The 12,783-nt window shown below is 34.6% G+C and overlaps 1 pseudogene; it reads right to left on the reverse strand.

Moving 5' to 3' along the window:
- Window positions 1–3,131: 3,131 nt before the first annotated feature.
- LOC112859213 (U2 spliceosomal RNA) lies at window positions 3,132–3,248 on the reverse strand (annotated as a pseudogene).
- Between the last annotated feature and the right edge of the window lie 9,535 nt (window positions 3,249–12,783).

Here is a 12,783-nt window from a genome sequence, read left to right on the forward strand (position 1 = left end):
TATATCAACACATTAAATTGATTATTTTTAAGGAGTAAGATTTTGTTTTACTCAAATAGTATTAAATTTGCTGGTGATCTTTACCTATGCACTTCTGGGGAAAGTGTACATATAGGCATTACTCTGTCCTAGGATTTGCATTGCCTAAATTTCTAATTAATTTCTCATTTTTACTAAAAATCTCAGGTATATTTGTTTACTGTTACAAGACGATGCATAGGATGTTCATTTTAGAAGCATTTCATAGTGATAATGCTTTATAATATTATAAACATCATTTTGCCTCTTAAAATATGAAATAAATTTATTTTATAACAGCTTACTTCAATTTTACTTAGACATTTGGTTCTCCAGGGATAAAAGAAATTGGAACGTAGATGCTGAGAGTTAAAGTAATGTTTTTAGCATATTGATAAATGAGAAACATAGAAATTGTTGCAGTTACTGAATACCTGCTATATGCCAGACATTGTAGTAGTTACATTGCAAATATTATCTCTGGTCTCCAGAGCAGCTATGTTGGGTTACTGTGTCTGATTAACACATGAAAGAAGTGATCCAGGAGTCCACATCTTAAATACACAGTGCCCTGGATTTCCAAAAACCTCATTATGATGACCTAGCTCTTAAAATAAGAGCTTTGGCACTTCGTAATAAGATAGAGTAGTATAATAAGCATTTTACGGTGTCTATACATTAATTGTACCCAGAAGCACTGAAAAGTAGCTAAATCAGTAGCTTATGTTCTAAAACAATTTCTCAAAGGACCTTAAAGTACACTGACATTAATTTCTTTAAAAATATTTTTAGAACTATGTTATTAGATTTTACAATATTATAATGCATGTAGAATAACAAAAAGGATAAGTGAAAAATATTACCTTGCTTCTTAAATGGAAGACAAGAAGTACAGGCAGTCGGGTATCTGAAATGGGTTATCACTCACTATTTAAACCTAGTTCCTTCATGATATGGTAATTCTGTGGTTTAAAATACCTAAAAAGGGTTTGAATTCTGAGAAGCCATGATGATTAGAAGTAGTTTCTCCATCCAATATTTGTACCACATATTCCAAGGAGCACTTCCACTTAGCTTGATTTAGAACATGATAACAGGAAATGAGGATGTTATAATGTGTGGTGATTATTCCGTGTTTGTGCAGCTTACCTCTGCCATGTACTGGTTAAGTGGTTCATGATAAGTATTTATTTTTTTCCTAGAGGCACACCAGTGTCCCTTCTTATCTAAAACATCTTGAACAAATATCTAAAGTGACATTTGGGATATGTTAATTAAAATTTCATTAACGTATGAAAAATAATACTCCTTATATTTATTGCTTACCATTTGCCACCACTAAACATGGTTATTGTATGTAAGTCCATGCGATGTAACGGGAAACTCAGCAGTCCTACGAACTAGCGGTAACTTTAATAAGGATTTACAGCCTTAACTTGTCTCAGTAGTTTCTGAATCTGTAAAATATTAATAGTCATGCTGAATCCAATTATAATTGTAACAATTAGCCACAATTTATGCAAAGTGAATTGGTATCTACATGGCACCTACTTTTTCACAAGTCACAAAATGAAATGGCTGTGGTAACCAATCAGATTACATGTGTACTGAAGGTAGGTCCAGGTTTAAGGAAAATAAAGTATTGTGGGGACTGTAGCCTTCCTGAAAGTTCAAGCCTAGCCTGAAGGAAAAAGCCAATACTCAGCTCCAGTCAATTTTGACATGTAATATACATGCTCTATAGCTGCCACATCTTCCATTTTTTTTAAAGATAAGCCAAGCACTTCATTACTTATTCAGAATTCTTTGTATATTGATTGTAACGAATTAAAATTCTTTAAAAATATTGTATCTGCTGACAGAACCAAAACACAACTGGATCTTGCCCAAGTGCTGCCAATTTGAGATTTCTGGAGAAAATGCTAGTTCCTAGGCTCACGTAATTATTAGAAATGGAATCATTTTGGAAAACCAAGTCTTCTGATTTGCTGAAGCATTGATGTTTAAGTATCACGATGTTAAATCCCTAATAATTTTGTGTAGAAATCTTTGTAAAATTTACCACACACATGACTATACTCTCAACACTAGGGAAGGCCAATTATTAATATTTGGTATTAACCACATATAGCTTTCCCCCCATGGGATTATGTTTCATGGAATTGCCGTTTTTTCATCTGTTTCAGATTTTTAATTTTTTTAAATGTTTATTTATTTTTGAGAGAGAGAGAAAGCACGAACAGGGGAGGGGCAGAGAGAGAGGGGGAGACACAATCTGAAGTAGGCTCCAGGGTCTGAGCTGTCAGCACAGAGCCCGATGTGGGGCTCAAACTCACGGACTGTGAGATCTTGACCTGAGCCAAAGTCAGAGGCTCAACTGACTGAGCCACCCAGGCGCTCCATTTCAGATTTTTATGACTCTTTTTCTGCTGCCTATCAATCATCTTTTGTTTGTTTGTTTGTTTGTTTTGTTTTTGTTTGTTTTTGTTTTTGAAATCATTTAAGTAACTTTGTCCTCTGGAGAAGAAGAAATCGGACTTTTCATTGTTGCATATCTGCCACTTTAGTTGGTCTGACACTTGGTTGATATTTAGTAAATGCTTTCATTTCACTTAACAACCAGGACTACTTGCCTTCAGCAGCAACAGCTTCTGCTCTTATTGCTTTCAGTTTTTGAGACCATAGAAACCAGACAAACATGCTTGTTGATTTCTGTGACTCTCCCAGTAACTGTTCTATGGGTTCCTTCATTATAAGACATGAGTCCATCTGCTCCTCTCCTAACCCCTAAGAACTTACCTATATGTTTATCCCCTTCTCCTCTTAAAGTTTTATTTGCTTCATTTGTACTTGCTCCTTTGCTTAGCCTACAGTATCCTCAATTCTTCAGTTTACAGGTCCCATGTCATCATTCTGTGCCACCCACACTGGCTACATTATGCATTTCTCCTTTCACTCATCACCAAACTTCGTGAAGTTTGGTTCCTTCTAACCTTCAATCCATTGCTTCTGCACCAGTTTATCTTCCATTGGCTAGATAATTGCAACGAATTTCCTTATATGTCTTCCATTTTCTTGTTATCTCTAAAATGCACTTTCCACACCTTTCTCACAAATATTTTCTTTCCAAAATGTATGTAACAAATTATGTTACTCAACCAAAACATTTGTATATTTTCTGATAAGAACAGATACTACACTTGATCTTAGCCGAAAGGCCAAGGAGCGATGTATGGTTTCTTATACTGTCTATGGTAATGTTCAAGATATTTAACAGAGAATTCAAGATCATTCAGAATCTTCCCAGGAGACATTTCTGACCCCACTTCCTGACATTTCTTATGCCTTATCACAATCTTTCCAGAGCACGCTATGGATCTGTGTTAGAGCACACTATGACTGGGAATGGCCTTCTATCACATTCTCTGCCTTGTAAATGCAAATGAAATTTGAACCATCTCTGAAAAGGTCTCCAAAATCTTTGATATACTTGAATTTTTCATATATGCTATCAACAAAATATTTGTACAGATGCTGAAGTTGAAAATGTAGTGAAGACTCCCTACTTAATTCAGTGAACAATTCTTGAGTACTTAGTGTGTGCCAGGAGTTATCCTAAGCATCTGGAAGAAAGCTATGAACAAAAGAAAACATGGTTTTCATGAAGTTTATATTTTAACTGGTTAAGATATTAACACATGATAAATAATAAAGCATTGGTTCAATCACTGCATGCTATGGGAAAACTGAATTGAAGATACTGGATAGAAAATAGTCATAGGGATGAGGTGTTCATTATCTAGTAAGATGGCCATGAAAGGACTCCCTGAGCAGAAAAGTAAAAATTTGAAGGAAGTAAGAAAGTAAACCTTGCAGATATTTCAGAAGGAACTCATCTGCAAAGGTCCTAGAATATAAGTATGCCTGGCAAGTTTCAGAAATATTGAATAGACCAGTATGGTTGGAAAATAGTGAATTTGGTGGAAACAAAGAGAAAAAATGAGGCCAATGATACAGGGCTCTTGAGTATTGCCAGGACTTCAAGAAAGCAACTACACTGAATGGAAACTGATGTCAAGCAGAAGATAACTTGGGAAAAAACAGACTGAAGAGGTTAAGAGAAGAGACGTGGCCCATTTAGAGACTGGAATAATAATCCAGACACACGATTATGGCAGCAGTGAGGGTGATGAGAAATTGTCACATTCTAATTATACTTTGAAGTTTGAGCAAATGGAATTTAATAGATTAGAAGTGAGGCATGAGAGAAAGGAAATTTTCACTAATTACTCCAGATTTTTGGCTTGATCACCTGGAATAACCTGGTTACCATTGACTGAGATGGAAAAGATAGAGACAAGGCTGGTTTGTGGGGAAAACATGAGGAGCTTAGTTTTCTAAGAAGTTAAGTTTCAGGTGCCAATTATAAATTTAATTAGAATATAGAGTAAACAGTGTACAATTACACTTACTTACCTAATGGAATTGATGACAATACTAATGGACATACTGCATACAAAACCCTTCTCAGTGTCAACTATCAACATCCCAGCCTTTGCTGATACGACTTATATGCAGCTAATAGGAGAATGGAAAGAAAAAGAAACTCTTACCATTAGTTAGAAATAAAAGGCTTGGAGTAGACAAGTTCAGTAGGATATAAATAAACTGAGAGAAAGGAAGTTCTATAGTATAGGAAGTCCTATATTATTTCACTGGGAATGTGTATATACTTGTTGTCATATGTTTAATATCTTACAGTGATTATATCTATAGTTCATCAAGACACTCACACACAGAATGTCCTTAGGTATAAGAATGAGGTGGTCCAGAAAGAAAATAATGTGTGGAGGAGTTTGTGCAAAGTTGAGGGAATTAAGAGGTAGGTCATGAGAAAACAGGTACAAAGGCCAACGGTCCTGTGAGAATGGAAGAAAACTCAAACGTGGGTTAATAAGAGCTAGGAATAATTCAAGAAATTTCAATTATTAAAAATGTCATAAATAGATTAGTGCATAAGATTAGTGAATATCATTAAAAATGTCAATAATTGGCTAGTGAATGGTGATGCCTTGGAAATAATTTGGAACCTTTCATTAATTTCTAAGTCTGAGAGGAAGTGGCCTCCGGTAGGAAAACAAACATGAAATTAACGTGAGCTGTGAAGAATGATTTGTGAGAAATATATACAACTACTTCTGTTTCTATAAAGGTTTAATTCAATATATTTTTTGTATGTTTTGAGAAATCTATTAATACATTCTTATGCACGTTCCAAAAATACTTTTAAATTAAACATCTACTGTCTATTGTAATAGCAATGTGCATGTGTAGTACAAATATAAAGTAATGCCAGGGAAGGAGACAAATTTCAGAATCATGCTTACTGCTGAGGAGCTTGGTTGGAAATGGAACTGAGTGGGGAAAACAACACTTCAGTTGTATTGATGACAATTTCTCTTTTCATTAACTAAGAGTTTTTAAAAAACTAAGGTATAATTTATGTTCAGTGAAATACACATATTCTAGGGTGTTGGAAGGCTGAGCAGACATGAAAATGAGAGAGACTATGGGGGATCCTGGGGGCTCAGTCGGTTAAGTGCCCAACTCTTGATTTTGCCTCAGGTCACAATCTCAGGGTTCCTGAGACGGAGCCTTGCGTGGGCTCTGCACTGACAGCGTGGAGCCTGCTTGAGATTCTCTCTCTCCTTCTCTCTTGGCCCCTTCCCTGCTCACATGCGTGCATGAACATTTGTGTGCTCTCTCTCAAAATAACTAACTAACTAACTAAATACATAAATAAATAAACATTAAAAGAGAGAGAGAGAAAGAGAGAGACTGACATGTGGGAGAGAAGAACCAAAAGTTTGATTGTGAGAGAAAGATTGGCAGGACCTGAGGTAAAGGCCCACAGGAGCTAAGGGTTTATATCTCATTTTGGGGATAGTGGGCAGTATGAAATACTTTAAGCTGACATGTGACATGGGGAGAATTGCATTTTAAATTAATCATCATGGCATCGATATAGAAAAGGACCGAAGGACAGGCAAAACAGAGGCCACATAACCATCTAAGAGGGTGTGAATAGATTGCTATGTAATTATAAGGGCTCATTTGTAGAAACGGCATTAGGGGTGATGATTAAGACACAGACTGGAGAAATGTTTAGAGCAAGAGGTGGCAGACTGCTAAACAATCAATCAAACATTGCACAACACTTTTTCTTCTACTATGAGAAATAGAATTGGGGAAAATTATTAACTTCTTTCTACTAATTTCTTAAAACGAAAATAAAAGCATTTTTTACTGGCTTTACTGTAGTTCTCTAGCTCAATTGTAAGCAAGGGAATTTAGAGCCAGTACAGTTAAAAATGAACCATATGTGAATTGGACATGTAAAAATTAAAAGTTAACACGAGGAATATTTTATAATTACTAAACTTACAAAACTTTTATATTTCATCTAGTTAAGAAATGTAAGAGAATAGTAAGTGGATTTCTCCTGCAATTTGTGTCGATAATGATAAAAGATTATGGAATGATATTACACCTGAAAATGGAAATATTACATTTCTGCTATCAGCATTTTTTCCATTTTAAGAGGTATTTATGTAGAGAAAAGTGCACCGTTTATAAGTATACAGTAGCTAAACTTTTTATATGCATTTACCTGTGTAACCTCCACTTGGATCAAGGTATAGAAACTTTCAAGCACTGCAGAGGCTCACCCCTAACCCCTGTCAATAATCCATCCAAAAGGCGACTACTGTTATAACTTCTAAATCATGTTTAGTGGCACCTGATTTTGAACTTCATATAAATGGCATTATATAGTATATATCCTTTGTATTTGGTTTCTTTCACTCATATCTGTGAGGGTCATCCATATTATTGCATGTAGTGATAGTTGGTTTATTTCCATTGCTGAGTAATAATCCATTGTAGGAGTAAACTATAAATAATCTATTTTCCTACTGATAGACAGCTGGGTTGCTTGCATTTGTTTTTGCCTTTTGTGAATAGCACTGCTATGAACTTTCTTCAGTATGTCTATTGATGGGTGTTAGCACATATGTCTTTTGGTTATTAGAAAATTTTGATGATCAAACTTGTGAAAAAGTGATAATGACTCATGTATTATTTTTACTTAGCACTTATCTGCCAGTTTTCACCATTTATTTACATTAAGAACATTGGGTGTTATTCAGAATATAAACTATTAAGAATATCTTAATGAAGTTTTCCAACATGCAAACACTGTTCATAATTTTTGACAATGTCATGTTGTAAGAAAAAAAATGCAAACATAGTCCTACTTTTCTTTGATATTATATTTAAATTAGAACAAGGAAGAAACTTAGAAAAACTGGTCTTTTCCTATCAAAAAATCTTATTTGCTGGCTTTGAAAAACATTTTCAAGGATACAATTTTAAACATTTAAATAAGTGAAATTTTCTTCTTTTTAAACAATTAACATGTTAAGTATAGTCGTTGAGTAAAACAAGGATGAACAGTTAGTGCGTGTTATTAATAATTCAAAATAAAGGAAACTTTTTAATGATGAAAATAAAAATATAAAAAGGATGCAAAACTTAGATATGAGAATAAAATAACTTAAAAATGTCATGTCAAACTTTAAAACAATAGTTAATTTTGGGGCACCTGGGTGGCTCAGTTGGTTAAGCGTCCGACTTCGGCTCAGATCGTGATCTCAGAGTTCATGAGTTTGGCCCCGCATTGGGCTTCCTACTCTTAGTACAGAGCCTACTTTGGATCCTCTGTCTCCCTCTCTCTGCCCCTCCCCTGTTTGCTCTCTCTCTTCTCTCAAAAAAAAAAAATAATAATAAAAATAAGTAAAAATAAAAAATAAACAAATAAATATTTAAAAACAAAACAAAACAAAAGTTAATTTTGCAAAAAGACTATGGAAGCCAAGAGATAACATACATAAATTCTGAGTATAAATTCCGAATTTACCTTGAGGCTAAAAGTATAATTAATCATGGGGTGCTTCAGTGGCTCAGTTGGTTAATCATCCAACTCGATTTGACTCAGGTCATGATCTCACAGTTTGAGATTGAGCCCCATGTGGGGTTCTGAGCTGACAACATGGAGCCTGGTTGGGATTCTTTCTCTTCCTCTTTCTCTGCCCCTCCCCCGTTTGTGCATGCACACTCTCGCTCTCTCTCAAAACAAACAAGGAAACAAACAGATTTAAAACTACAAACAAAGGTATAATTAATCACAACAAAATATATATTAGACTTTTAGGTAATAAATAAACTTACAAGCACTCACAAAAATAAATTAGTAACTCATCCTCCCTATTGGAAAGTGTCCTCTTTTTGGATCATAAAAAAAATCTATATAACTATCTATATCTATTTATATCTATATATCTATATCTATATCTATATCTATATCTATATCTATATCTATATCTATATCTATATATCTATATCTATATTTGTATCTATCTATACCTACATATGATTGAGGGAGCTAAATAATTTAAATAAATTATTTTGCATTTGTTTTCTAAGTGTTCTAGCTAAGTAGGCTTCCTTTAAATAACTATTGAATAAATCTGACTTTTAAAATATGCATTGCTAAGTCATGTACAATGTTCATTCTAATGTGATTATATTCTTTTTTTCCCCAGTTTTTCTTTATTCACTTTTTTCTTCTCTCTCTCTCCCTTCCTTTTTATATTTCCTTCTCTACTGTTTCAAACAATAGATATTCAGCACTATTATAGGCACTGAGATCACATTACTGAGTAGATAAAAACATATGGATAAAGTGAACATAAGGGATTTGGAATTCAAATTCAAATAATACTACTTTAATGTAAATGGAGATGTTTATAAACCACACTGAAATTTAACTCATCCTATATTTTATATTGGAATACTAAAGTGTTATATATTCTGTAAGGTATATTCAAATTACACTTAACAAAATAGGAAGTATGTGGAAAATGTTTGACATTCGTAAATAACAACTGGGATTGTAAGCAAAGGAGTGGCATTCTTATTTTATATATTATCTTATATTCCATGACTAGTGGGTGATCTTAAAAAATTGATAGATCAGAATTTATACTGCTGTCTTCAAATAAAGAAGGAATGATTCATTTTCCTCCAAGACTAAATACTATGCCCTTGAAAATTTCAAGGTGTTTTATTTATAGAATAGCTCAACAAAGAGATACTGATATCTCAAAGAATGGTACTCTAAGGGTGTAACCCATAGACAACTGTTATAATGAATTTTCTTGTTCTGTTTTGTAATCTCCTTTAATGACAAGATGACCTTTATTATCAATTCATACGAATGAGAGAAAGCTGCAGAGTCCCTGACAAATTCTTAGAGTATATTTTTAAGCCCCCAAAGAGCTTAGATACATATTATATTACCGTTTCATTCTCTTGTAATATAGAAATATGAGAGGAAAAATTTGAAACAATTTTTGAGTGCAACTACATATAAGATATAGTTTTGAGTACAAAGAATTCAAATGAAAACATATTGGCACTGTGCTCAAGGTACTTACATATTAATCTGGGACATAAACAAATATACAGAGACATTTAGGAGGTAGTTGAGTATATTTGGGGAGTCATAAGATATAGATAGATGGTAGTTAATGTGGGTAAGTGATATAGGAAAAATGCAATCAGATAAGAAGTAGACCAAGGTCAGGGGCGCCTGGGTGGCTCAGTCGGTAGAGCGTCCGACTTCGGTTCAGGTCATGATCTCACAGTCTGTGAGCTCGAGCCCCGCATCTGGCTCTGTGCTGACGGCTCAGAGCCTGGAGCCTGCTTCAGATTCTGTGTCTCCCCCTCTCTCTGCCCCTCCCCTGCTCATGCTCTGTCTCCGTCTCTCAATATCAAATAAATGTTAAAAATATTTATAAAAAAAAAGAAGTAGACCAAAGTCAGAACCTTAGAGAACATTAATGTTATGTATGGGAAAAAGAAGATGAATCCGTGAAAACACCTGGAGGAAGTAACTACATGAAGAGATTTATGAGGAGAATTTCCAAGAAGACAAACATAACTAACAGAACTGAATAAAATAGGCATTACAAAGATAATTACTTATCTCTTTCAGCTTCAATTTTCTCATTTGCAAGATGTTAAAATAACAGTTTTGAGGGAAAAAATGGTGAAAAAAATGTATATAAATCACACCGCACAATAAAGTTGATCAGTAAATTTTAGAATTTATAACTGTCATTCTTATTTTTATCATTGTTATTATCATAATGAGAAAACAGATTGAGTAGGGAACAAACAGGCAGAGAAGTTCCCTTCAAAGTAGAGGAGAACCACACATCTTTTGAGACTGGAGAAAAAGCTAATATTCAGATATAGACTGAGCTATAGAAGGCTCTGACTAAAAGGTTGATTGTCTATAGGTCTCAATATTTTCCACAAAGGAGGGCAATGAGAAAAACTATTAGAATAAAGCAAGTGTAGAAATGAATTGAAATGTGGACACCTGGGTGGCTCAGTCGGTTAAGTGTCTGACTTTGGCTCAGGCTGTGATCTCACAGCTCGTGGGTTCGAGCCTCACATGGGGCTCTGTACTGACAGCTTAGAGGCTGGAGCCTGAATTGGATTCTGTGTCTCCCTCTCTCTCTGCCCCTCCCCACTCGTACTTTGTCTCTATCTCTCCCTAAAAAATAAATAAACATTAGAAAAATTAAAAAAAATAAATGAATTGAAATACTGTGTGGCTATAAAATATCATCTTTTATATTTTAAAAACATTATGTGGAAGATGGACACCCGTGTATCAGAAGGAAAATCCACAATTTTGTTAACTCTATCCATTTTCTCATATATGGAGATAAATGTCGTGATAAAATTGGAGCCTTGTTACTTATTTTGACTATTTAAATTAATATTTGACTATTAACTGTACTTATTTTGACTTATTAAAGTTAATATTTATTTTTTGTTATTTCATTTCCTGTCAACATTTTATAACAATAAAATAGATAGAGCTTCTGCCGAAATCCAATGTTCCACTAGGTTTGATCTGATAAATTTGTCTTCAACAAAATGCGTGCTTTGAGATCAGAACTTTATTCATGTCTCACTTAAGAAGTTGAACCCTATCAAATGAAATTTAATCTACTCAGTTTGGGTGTTGGAAGACTCATGTCCTTCAAGTGAGGCTGGTGACAAGTTTACATGTGATAGAAAAATAACTTTTCACCGCCTCTCCAAACAAATTCACTTAATTTAATTCTTTTTGGTTGGATGATCACGTGTACTGAAAACGATCTTAATCCAAAGCAGGATCCAGGCTCTGAGCTGTCAGCACAGAGCCCGATGCGGGGCTTGAACTCATGAATTGTGAAATCATGACCTGAGATGAGGTTGGAAGCTCAACCAACTGAGCTACCCAGATGCCCCTTGAAGTTTGATTTTGTATGTTTTAAGGAAATATTTCCAGAGCATATTAAAAAAACCCACTGGAATTCTCTCCCTTAGCCCCCTTTCAGCTAATATAAAGGAGAAGGTGTATATTTGAAGGAGGCAGCTAGATAATTTATACCAATAATTTTCACAAGAGGTTCCTAAACATTGTACATAGATGCATATAGGCTTTTCCCCAATGAACATCATATTTTAAAATTAAAAATTTTTAACGTTTATTTATTTTTGAGACAGAGAGAGACAGAGCATGAAGGGGGGAGGGGCAGAGAGAGAGGGAGACACAGAATCGGAGCAGGCTCCAGGCTCTGAGCTGTCAGCACAGATCCTGACGCGGGTCTTGAACTCACAAACCGTGGGATCATGACCTGAGCCGAAGTCGGACACTTAACCGACTGAGCCACCCAGGCGCCCCAAAAACTAATTTTAAATGTAACTGGATCCTTATTTTAGCTTGTAACATTGAAATATATAGGTATTATTGATCCTTTTTAATTCAAACTATATGGGAAGTGTACAGATTATGCTTAACAGAAATAAGAACAGATGACAGACACAAAAGTAGCATTTTTATGTTATCTATAATCTCATATTCATGAACAGGAGATGGTTTTAGAAGACGGATGAGCAAGAGCATGTCCTACAACTTTGCAATAAAGGGGGAAATAAAGTATTTTTATCTCCAGTTCTCAGTTCCATGTCCTTGAAAATGAAAGAGTGTTTCATTTGGAAGACAAATAAAGAAGAGCCAATGCAATTTCATAAAGATGGTGACCTAAGGATGCAGTACATGTGGAGGTTTTATCCTACTTTTCCCATTTTAATTGAACTACTCCAATTAGCAGGAAAAGAGTCTCTTACTGCCAACCTATCCAAGTGAGAAAAGTTAGTCTGGTGAGTGCTGGGGGAGAGCTCAAATCCTAGAAGCCTATTTAGTTATCTGCAAAAGCAACTACACTAAATAATGTATTCCTATTTCATATTAATATAATAAAAAAATAGAGACAACAGATTTGGGACAAAATGCAAGTTCACTTGGATGTATTGGCTATTGTAAATACGCTGCAATAAACAGGGGTGCATATATCTTTTCAAGTTAGTGTTTTCTGCTTTCTTTGGGTAAATAGTAGTGGAATTACTGGATCATACAGTATTTTTATTTTTAATTTTTTGAGGAAACTCTGTACTGTTTTCCACAGTGACTGCACCAATATACACATTCCTACCAACAGTACATGAGGGTTCTTTTTTCTCTATATCCTCACCAAGACTTGTTATTTCCTGTCTTTTTGATTCTAGCCATTCTGACAGGCA

The sequence above is a fragment of the Puma concolor genome, chromosome B1 (assembly GCF_028749965.1).
Source record: "Puma concolor isolate L17-30 chromosome B1, mPumCon1.1.hap2, whole genome shotgun sequence".
In the NCBI taxonomy this organism is placed as follows: domain Eukaryota; kingdom Metazoa; phylum Chordata; class Mammalia; order Carnivora; family Felidae; genus Puma; species Puma concolor.